General features: G+C 40.2%; 1 non-coding gene across 1 annotated transcript; it reads left to right on the top strand.

Moving 5' to 3' along the window:
- The first annotated feature begins 1,974 nt into the window (after positions 1-1,974).
- On the top strand, positions 1,975-2,078 carry LOC130971239 (small nucleolar RNA R71). Its single transcript, XR_009082469.1, has one exon. It is a non-coding gene; the product is annotated as a small nucleolar RNA R71 (small nucleolar RNA).
- The last annotated feature ends 7,762 nt before the right edge of the window (positions 2,079-9,840 follow it).

Below are 9,840 nucleotides of genomic sequence, written 5' to 3'. Positions count from 1 at the left end.
CGTTAAACGCCCAGAATGGTGCCAGACTGGGCGTTAAACGCCCAACTGCTAGCCTTACTGGCGTTTAAACGCCAGTAGGTTCTTCCTCCAGGGTGTGCTATTTTTCTTCCTGTTTTTCATTCTGTTTTTGCTTTTTCAATTGATTTTGTGACTTCTCATGATCATCAACCTACAAAAAACATAAAATAACAAAAGAAAATAGATAAAATATAACATTGGGTTGCCTCCCAACAAGCGCTTCTTTAATGTCAGTAGCTTGACAGAGGGCTCTCATGGAGCCTCACAGATACTCAGAGCAATGTTTGGAACCTCCCAACACCAAACTTAGAGTTTGAATGTGGGGGTTCAACACCAAACTTAGAGTTTGGTTGTGGCCTCCCAACACCAAACTTAGAGTTTGACTGTGGGGGCTCTGCTTGACTCTGATTTGAGAGAAGCTCTTCATGCTTCCTCTCCATGGTGACAGAGGGGTATCCTTGCGCCTTAAACACAAAGGATTCTTCATTCACTTGAATGATCAGTTCACCTCCATCAACATCAATCACAGCCTTTGCTGTGGCTAGGAAGGGACTGCCAAGGATGATAGATTCATCCATGCATTTCCTAGTTTCTAGGACTATGAAATCAGTAGGGATGTAATGGTCTTCAACTTTTACCAGAACATCCTCTACAAGTCCATAAGCTTGTTTTCTAGAGTTGTCTGCCATCTCTAGTGAGATTCTTGCAGCTTGTACCTCAAAGATCCCTAGCTTCTCCATTACAGAGAGACGCATGAGGTTTACACTTGACCCTAAGTCACACAGAGCCTTCTTGAAGGTCATGGTGCCTATGGTGCAAGGTATGGAAAACTTCCTAGGATCTTGTCTCTTTTGAGGTAATTTTTGCCTAGACAAGTCATCCAGTTCTTTGGTGAGCAAAGGAGGTTCATCCTCCCAAGTCTCATTTCCAAATAACTTGTCATTTAGCTTCATGATTGCTCCAAGGTATTTAGCAACTTGCTCTTCAGTGACATACTCATCCTCTTCAAAGGAGGAATACTCATCAGAGCTCATGAAAGGCAGAAGTAAGTCCAATGGAATCTCTATGGTCTCATTTTGAGCCTCAGATTCCCATGGTTCCTCATTAGGGAACTCATTGGAGGTCAGTGCACGCCCATTGAGGTCTTCCTCAGTGGCGTTCACTTCCTCTCCCTCCTCTCCAAGTTCGGCCATATTGACGGCCTTGCACTCTCCTTTTCGATTTTCTTCTGTATTGCTTGGAAGAGTACTAGGAGGGAGTTCAGTAACTTTCTTGCTCAGCTGTCCCACTTGTGCCTCCAAATTCCTAATGGAGGATCTTGTTTCAACCATGAAACTTTGAGTGGTTTTGATTAGATCAGAGACCATGGTTGCTAAGTCAGAGGGGTTCTGCTTAGAATTCTCTGTCTGTTGCTGAGAAGATGATGGAAAAGGCTTGCCATTGCTAAACCTGTTTCTTCCACCATTATTGTTGTTGAAACCTTGTTGAGGTCTCTCTTGATTCTTCCATGAGAAATTTGGGTGATTTCTCCATGAAGAATTATAGGTGTTTCCATAGGGTTCTCCTAGGTAATTCACCTCTTCCATTGAAGGGTTCTCAGGATCATAAGCTTCTTCTTCAGATGAAGCATCCTTAGTACTGTTTGGTGCATTTTGCATTCCAGACAGACTTTGAGAAATTAAATTAACTTGTTGAGTCAACATCTTGTTCTGAGCCAGAATGGCATTCAGAGTATCAATCTCAAGAACTCCTTTCTTCTGACTTGTCCCATTGTTCACAGGATTCCTTTCAGAAGTGTACATGAATTGGTTATTTGCAACCATTTCAATTAGCTCTTGAGCTTCTGTAGGCGTCTTCTTCAGATGAAGAGATCCTCCAGCAGAGCTATCCAAAGACATCTTGGATAGTTCAGAGAGACCATCATAGAAAATACCTATGATGCTCCATTCAGAAAGCATGTCAGATGGACATTTTCTGATCAATTGTTTGTATCTTTCCCAAGCTTCATAGAGGGATTCTCCATCCTTCTGTCTGAAGGTTTGGACTTCCACTCTAAGCTTACTCAATTTTTGAGGTGGAAAGAACTTTGCCAAGAAGGCATTGACTAGCTTTTCCCATGAGTCCAGGCTTTCTTTAGGTTGTGAGTCCAACCATGTCCTAGCTCTGTCTCTTACAGCAAAAGGGAATAGCATAAGTCTGTAGACCTCAGGGTCAACCCCATTAGTCTTGACAGTGTCACAGATTTGCAAGAATTCAGCTAAGAACTGATGAGGATCTTCCAATGGAAGTCCATGGAACTTGCAATTCTGTTGCATTAGAGGAAACTAATTGAGGCTTAAGCTCAAAGTTGTTTGCTCCAATGGCAGGGATAGAGATGCTTCTCCCATAGAAGTCGGGAGTAGGTGCAGTAAAGTCACCCAGCACCTTCCTTGCATTGTTGTTGTTGTTGTTGTTTTCGGCTGCCATGGTTTCTTCTTCTTTGAAGATTTCTGTCAGGTCTTCTACATAGAGTTGTGCCTTAGCTTCTCTTAGCTTTCGCTTCAAGGGTCAGCTTCAACAAGAATGCCTTTGTCCTTGTTCCTGCTCATATGAAAGAGAAGAGAACAAGAAAATATGGAATCTTCTATGTCACAGTATAGAGATTCCTTGAAGTGTCAGAGGAACAGAAAAATAGAAAGAAGAGGTAGAAGAATTCGAACTTAATTAGATAGAGTTCGAATTGTGCATTGAGAAGGAGTGGTACTCCATAAATAGAAGGATGTGGGAAGAGAGGAAGAAATTTTCGAAAATCAAGTGAAATATTTTGAAAACATTTTTGAAAAAAAATTTAATTAATTTTCGAAAATCAAGAGTGGGAAAGAAATCAAGTAAGTTTTGAAAAAGATTTTTGAAATTAGAAATCAAAAAGATATGATTAAAAACTGTTTTGAAAAAGATGTAATTAAAAAGATATGATAAGAAATTATGCTTTTAAAAAGGATATGATTGAAAAGATATGATTTGAAAACAATTTTAAAAAGATTTGATTTTAAAAATTAATGACTTGCCTAACAAGAAAAGATATGATTCAAACATTAAACCTTTCTCAACAGAAAAGGCAATATACTTAAAATGTTCAATCAAATCATTAATTGTTAGTAAGTATCTTTGAGAAAGGAAAGAAATTGATTTTGAAAACATTTGATTGAAAAGATATGATTTGAAAAAGATTTGATTTTGAAAAACTTTGAAAACTTGAAAAAAAATTGATTTTGAAAACAAAATCCTCCCCCTTGTGCCATCCTGGCGTTAAACGCCCAGAATGGTGCACATTCTGGCGTTTAACGCCCAATGCACTACCTTTTTGGGTGTTAAACGCCCAACCAGGTACCCTGGCTGGCGTTTAAACGCCAGTCTGTCCTTCTTCACTGGGCGTTTTGAACGCCCAGCTTTTTCTGTGTAATTCCTCTGCTGCATGTTCTGAATCTTCAGTTCCCTGTACTGTTGACTTGAAAATAGAACCAAGATCAAATAAACAATGCATGCAAGACACCAAACTTAAAATTAGACACTAGACTCAAACAAGAAACATAAAATATTTTTGGTTTTTATGATTTTGTAATTTTTTTGTGCTTTTTTCGAAAATTATATGAAAATAGGAAATAAAAGTTTCAGAATTCTCAATTTGGATTCCAAGAATCATTGCAATGTTAGTCTAAGACTCCGGTCCAGGAATTAGACATGGCTTCACAGCCAGCCAAGCTTCCAAAGAAAGCTTCGGTCCAAAATACTAGACATGGCCAATGGCCAGCCAAGCCTTAGCAGATCATTGCTCCAATAGCAAGATTGATAGGAATCAACAAGCTCTTGTGATGATCAGTTGAAACCTCTGTCCAATAAGATTAGACATGGCTTCTCAGCCAGCCAGACTTCAACAGATCATCATGAAACACTAGAATTTATTCTTAAGAACTCTGAAGAAAAATACCTAATCTAAGCAACAAGATGAACCGTCAGTTGTCCAAACTCGAACAATCCCCGGCAACGGCGCCAAAAACTGGGTGCGCGAAGTTGTGATCACTACACAACTCCGCACAACTAACCAGCAAGTGCACTGGGTCGTCCAAGTAATAAACCTTACGCGAGTAAGGGTCGATCCCATGGAGATTGTTGGTATGAAGCAAGCTATGGTCACCTTGTAAATCTTAGTCAGGCAGACTCAAATGGGTATAGATGATGAATAAAACATAAAGATAAAGATAGAGATACTTATGTATATCATTGGTGAGAGCTTCAGATAAGCGTATGAAGATGCTGTCCCTTCCGTCTCTCTGCTTTCCTACTGTCTTCATCCAATCCTTCTTACTCCTTTCCATGGCAAGCTTATGCAAGGGTTTCACCGTTGTCAGTGGCTACCTCCCATCCTCTCATTGGAAATGTTCAACGCACCCTGTCACGGCACGGCTATCCATCTGTCGGTTCTCAATCAGGCCGGAATAGAATCCAGTGATTCTTTTGCGTCTGTCACTAACGCCCCGCCCTCAGGAGTTTGAAGCACGTCACAGTCATTCAATCATTGAATCCTACTCAGAATACCACAGACAAGGTTTAGACCTTCCGGATTCTCTTGAATTCCGCCATCAGTTATTGCCTATACCACGAAGACTCTGATCTCACGGAATGGCTGGCTCGTTTGTCAGGCGAGCACTCGGTTGTCAGGCGATCAACCATGCATCGTGTATCAGGAATCCAAGAGATATTCACCCAATCTAAGGTAGAACGGAGGTGGTTGTCAGTCACACGTTCATAGGTGAGAATGATGATGAGTGTCACGGATCATCACATTCATCAAGTTGAAGAACAAGTGATATCTTGGACAAAGAACAAGCGGAATTGAATAGAAGAACAATAGTAATTGCATTAATACTCGAGGTACAGCAGAGCTCCACACCTTAATCTATGGTGTGTAGAAACTCCACCGTTGAAAATACATAAGAACAAGGTCTAGGCATGGCCGTGAGGCCAGCCTCCTAAAGTGATCAAAAGATCTAAAGAACAAACGATTCCAAAGATCAGAAGATTCCAAAGATCAGATGATGAAAATACAATAGTAAAATGTCCTATATATAGAAAACTAGTAGCCTAGGGTGTACAGAGATGAGTAAATGACATAAAAATCCACTTCCGGGCCCACTTGGTGTGTGCTTGGGCTGAGCAATGAAGCATTTTCGTGTAGAGACTCTTCTTGGAGTTAAACGCCAGCTTTTATGCCAGTTTGGGCGTTTAACTCCCATTTAGGTGCCAGTTTCGGCGTTTAACGCTGGGAAATCTGAAGGTGACTTTGAACACCGGTTTGGGCCATCAAATCTTGGGTAAAGTATGGACTATCATATATTGCTGGAAAGCCCAGGATGTCTACTTTCCAACGCCGTTGAGAGCGCGCCAATTGGGCTTCTGTAGCTCCTGAAAATCCACTTCGAGTGCAGGGAGGTCAGAATCCAACAGCATCTGCAGTCCTTTTCAATCTCTGGATCAGATTTTTGCTCAGGTCCCTCAATTTCAGCCAGAAAATACCTGAAATCACAGAAAAACACACAAACTCATAGTAAAGTCCAGAAAAGTGAATTTTAACTAAAAACTAATAAAAATATACTAAAAACTCAACTCAAACTACTAAAAACATACTAAAAACAATGCCAAAAAGCGTACAAATTATCCGCTCATCAATATCAAAGGTAGAATTTTTTAAAGTTGACTTATTATGCTTATCAATATATATATATATATAACCTCATTTTTAATTAATTTTCAAATTTAATTCTCATACTATTGTAACACCCCAATTACCCTAAGCCTTACCTCTAGCCGCAAGGCAAAGGTTAATCAGAGGTTACGATAATCCTAAGGTTTATATATATTTATATATAGAAGGAAATAATATAATCTAGAAGCCTGATGAAGGAGTAAGCTCAAAACAGAATTACAAAAGTGTGAGACATTCACACAAAGCTAACGCATAAGATACAAGGTATAGGTATAAGAGAATAAAACATATATAAATATAAGAATATAATAATCATAGAGAACTAGCCGCAGCTTGTGGAGTTTAAGCTGACTAGTTACAAATAAAAATATACAGAGTTTTTGAATTAAAACAGCTTATACAACCTATCTCTCAAGTAAGCCTCTAAGGCCATAAAGATAAAACACAAAAAGATGTGAGAGTAACTATAACAAAGTAAAATAAATTAAACCAAGGAGGAACCATACTCCGCTCTGTCACCATATCCGCAATCTCCGGTTCTCAGTATGGTAACAGTGCCCAATGATGTAAGATGTAAGGCTCCGGGATGCCGAAGGTAATCCTAGAACTCCACATCACATACGAATATTCAAGCTTAGAACGAAATAAATAAAAGAACTTAAACCATAAACCAGGGTTATCTAAACTTAGGGGGATTCTAACTAATACTAATCACATCGCTATATCCCACAGCCTTCGCCAACCTTACCTCCGTGCGATCCCATCGCCACCTCCTACCTAACCTCCTCAGCACCAGACAATCACAATTAATACAAACAAATAAAACACAAGTAGAATCATATAAAGCAAGTAGTTCAAGTAAGCAAATAGCCATGTTATACAATTAGGCAAACTCACGTAATCAAAGCAAACAAGCACATAAAAGATGCATATGATGAATGCCTATCCTATTGGCTCGTGATATCACTTGTCGGTCCATAAATGCCAACCTGACACATCCTTTCAGATGTCGCTTTTCTGCTGCACCCACGAATATAGTGTCGGGCACACTCTATTGACCCACGGATATTGTGTCGAGCACACACTATTCACCCACGGATATAGTGTCGGGCACACTCGCATGCGTAACCCAAGGATATAGTGCCTGACCCACTCTTGCAGCAGAAAAGATTATCAATCATAGGTCAATCCCAAGGGCATATTACCTTGCACACTTATCATACTTATCCCAAGGATATAGTGCATGTCACACTCTCATTATTCAACAAGATCATCATTCCTCTTTGAGTCTTCAACTCATCATAACCATCATCAATTCATTACTTCCATTCTGGGCTCATTAGTTCATCAATTTCCCAATTCATTGTCAATAATCACCATATGCACCACTCTTCCTTCCCTCTCCACTAACTCTTCTACAATACACCAGAAACCTAAACCTCCGTTTGCTAGCTTTTCAGAGAAAAATCCAAATCAAACCCCCTAGGTCCTTTTCCATGTTCTAGTACCCGAAAATAAGTCAAAGAGTCTTAAAATGGTGTTATAGAAGCTTACAACCTTATCAGGAGGGTGAAATAGTTAAAAATAAAGTTTAAAATTATGAAACAAGGCGTGTGCATCCGTATAGGTGTGTGCGTACACATACCCAGAAAGATTTTAAAAGTGTGCGTACGCACAGGGGTGTACGTATGCACAAGTACTAAAATTTATAAAGTCTGTTCACTCGCATAAGCTGTGCGAGTGTCCCTAACAGACATCCCTTCCTGACTTGTGCGTGTGCACAAGGCTGTGCGTCCGCACAGGTCGTAATTCTTCATTGATGTGCGCGTGCACAACCTATGCTAGCGCTGCTACCAGAGCCCTTTATACAAATATTTCTTTTCGTTTGATTTTTCCAAATTGATAACACATTTGATTTTGGATTACTGAACAATGACTACATATATAATCCATGATAATATAAACTTAACCATACACGTTGTATTGAGCAACCTAATGTTACATGTAGATCTTCATGATTCCATTGCTTAATGCACTGATCCTTTACGTTCATACATTTATCTGATAATGTGCGCGAGCCTTAGTTCTGACCATTTATATACAACAGCCCTCCAGGTAAATAAAATTTTTGGCGATGCCATTGCACATAACCGAGGGCTTCGATGACCTTTTTTGCCTCCAATGAGGTTGTATGATATGAAAATTTTTTCCCATCAATGATAGTACTTGTACCACGACTTTTGACACTCACACCCCCACGGTTGCTCGTGCGCCACGTGACAACGAATGTGTGGAGCTCAGGCAGTGGTTGTGTATCTGCTCTGACCACTCCTGCGTTATTGATCTCAAGGAGATAATGCTTTCGGCTGGCAATAAATGCACGAAGGTAGCATTATTTGCTTAGGTGAGGACTGTTGTGGCACAAAACATCACGTTGAATAACCGGGTTGGGAAAGAGTATTCAGCCATTTGATTGGGTCTTACATTTGAAGGGTAATTTCGTGCTTGGGTGAAGCTAGCTTGAAGTCTACTTGAGGACTGATGAGCGGATAATTTGTACGCTTTTTGGCATTGTTTTTAGTATGTTTTTAGTATGTTTTAGTTAGTTTTTAGTATATTTTATTAGTTTTTAGTTAAAATTCACTTTTCTGGACTTTACTATGAGTTTGTGTGTTTTTCTGTGATTTCAGGTATTTTCTGGCTGAAATTGAGGGACCTGAGCAAAAATCTGATTCAGAGACTGAAAAGGACTGCAGATGCTGTTGGATTCTGACCTCCCTGCACTCGAAGTAGATTTTCTGGAGTTACAGAAGCCCAATTGGCGCGCTCTCAACGGCGTTGGAAAGTAGACATCCTGGGCTTTCCAGCAATATATGATAGTTCTACTTTGCTCAAGATTTGATCGCCCAAACCGGCGTTCAAAGTCACCCTCAGAATTCCCAGCGTTAAACGCCGGAACTGGCACCAAAGTGGGAGTTAAACGCCCAAACTGGCACAAAAGCTGGCGTTTAACTCCAAGAAGAGTCTCTACACGAAAATGCTTCAATGCTCAGCCCAAGCACACACCAAGTGGGTCCGGAAGTGGATTTTTATGTCATTTACTCACCTTTGTAATTCTTAAGCTATTAGTTCCCTATAAATAGGACCCTCTGCTATTGTATTCAGAGATCTTGGGTAGCTAGCTTCGAGTTTTATGCTATCTTAGATCATTGGGGGCTGGCCTCACGGCCATGCCTAGACCTTGTTCTTATGTATTTTCAATGGTGGAGTTTCTACACACCATAGATTAAGGTGTGGAGCTCTGCTGTACCTCGAGTATTAATGCAATTACTATTGTTCTTCTATTCAATTCAGTTTGTTCTTATTCCAAGATATTCATTTGCACTCAAGAACATGATGAATGTGATGATTATGTGACACTCATCATCATTCTCACTTATGAACAAGTGACTGACAACCACTTTTGTTCTACAAGCAAACAAGGCTCTAATGTTTATCTCTTGGGTTCTTTAATCGTAATCTTCGTGGTATAAGCTAGAATTGATGGCGGCATTCAAGAGAATCTGGAAGGTCTAAACCTTGTCTGTGGTATTCTGAGTAGGATTCAATGATTGAATGACTGTGACGAGCTTCAAACTCGCGATTGTGGGGCGTTAGTGACAGACGCAAAAGAATCACTGGATTCTATTCCGACATGATCGAGAACCGACAGCTGGATAGCCGTGCCGTGACAGGGTGCGTTAAACATTTCCACTGAGAGGACAGGACTGTAGCCATTGACAACGGTGATGCCCGAACATACAGCTTGCCATGGAAAGGAGTAAGAAGGATTGGATGAAGACAGTAGGAAAGCAGAGAGACGGAAGGGACAAAGCATTTCCATTCGCTTATCTGAAGTTCTAACCAATGAATTACATAAGTATCTCTATCTTTATCTTTATGTTTTATTCATATATCACCCATACCCATTTGAGTCTGCCTGACTAAGATTTACAAGGTGACCATAGCTTGCTTCATACCAACAATCTCCGTGGGATCGACCCTTACTCGCGTAAGGTTTATTACTTGGACGACCCAGT

The sequence above is a fragment of the Arachis stenosperma genome, chromosome 3 (assembly GCF_014773155.1).
Source record: "Arachis stenosperma cultivar V10309 chromosome 3, arast.V10309.gnm1.PFL2, whole genome shotgun sequence".
In the NCBI taxonomy this organism is placed as follows: Eukaryota; Viridiplantae; Streptophyta; class Magnoliopsida; order Fabales; family Fabaceae; genus Arachis; species Arachis stenosperma.
Note: the sequence above shows the minus strand (reverse complement) of the source record. Positions and strands in the feature narration are given on the sequence as shown.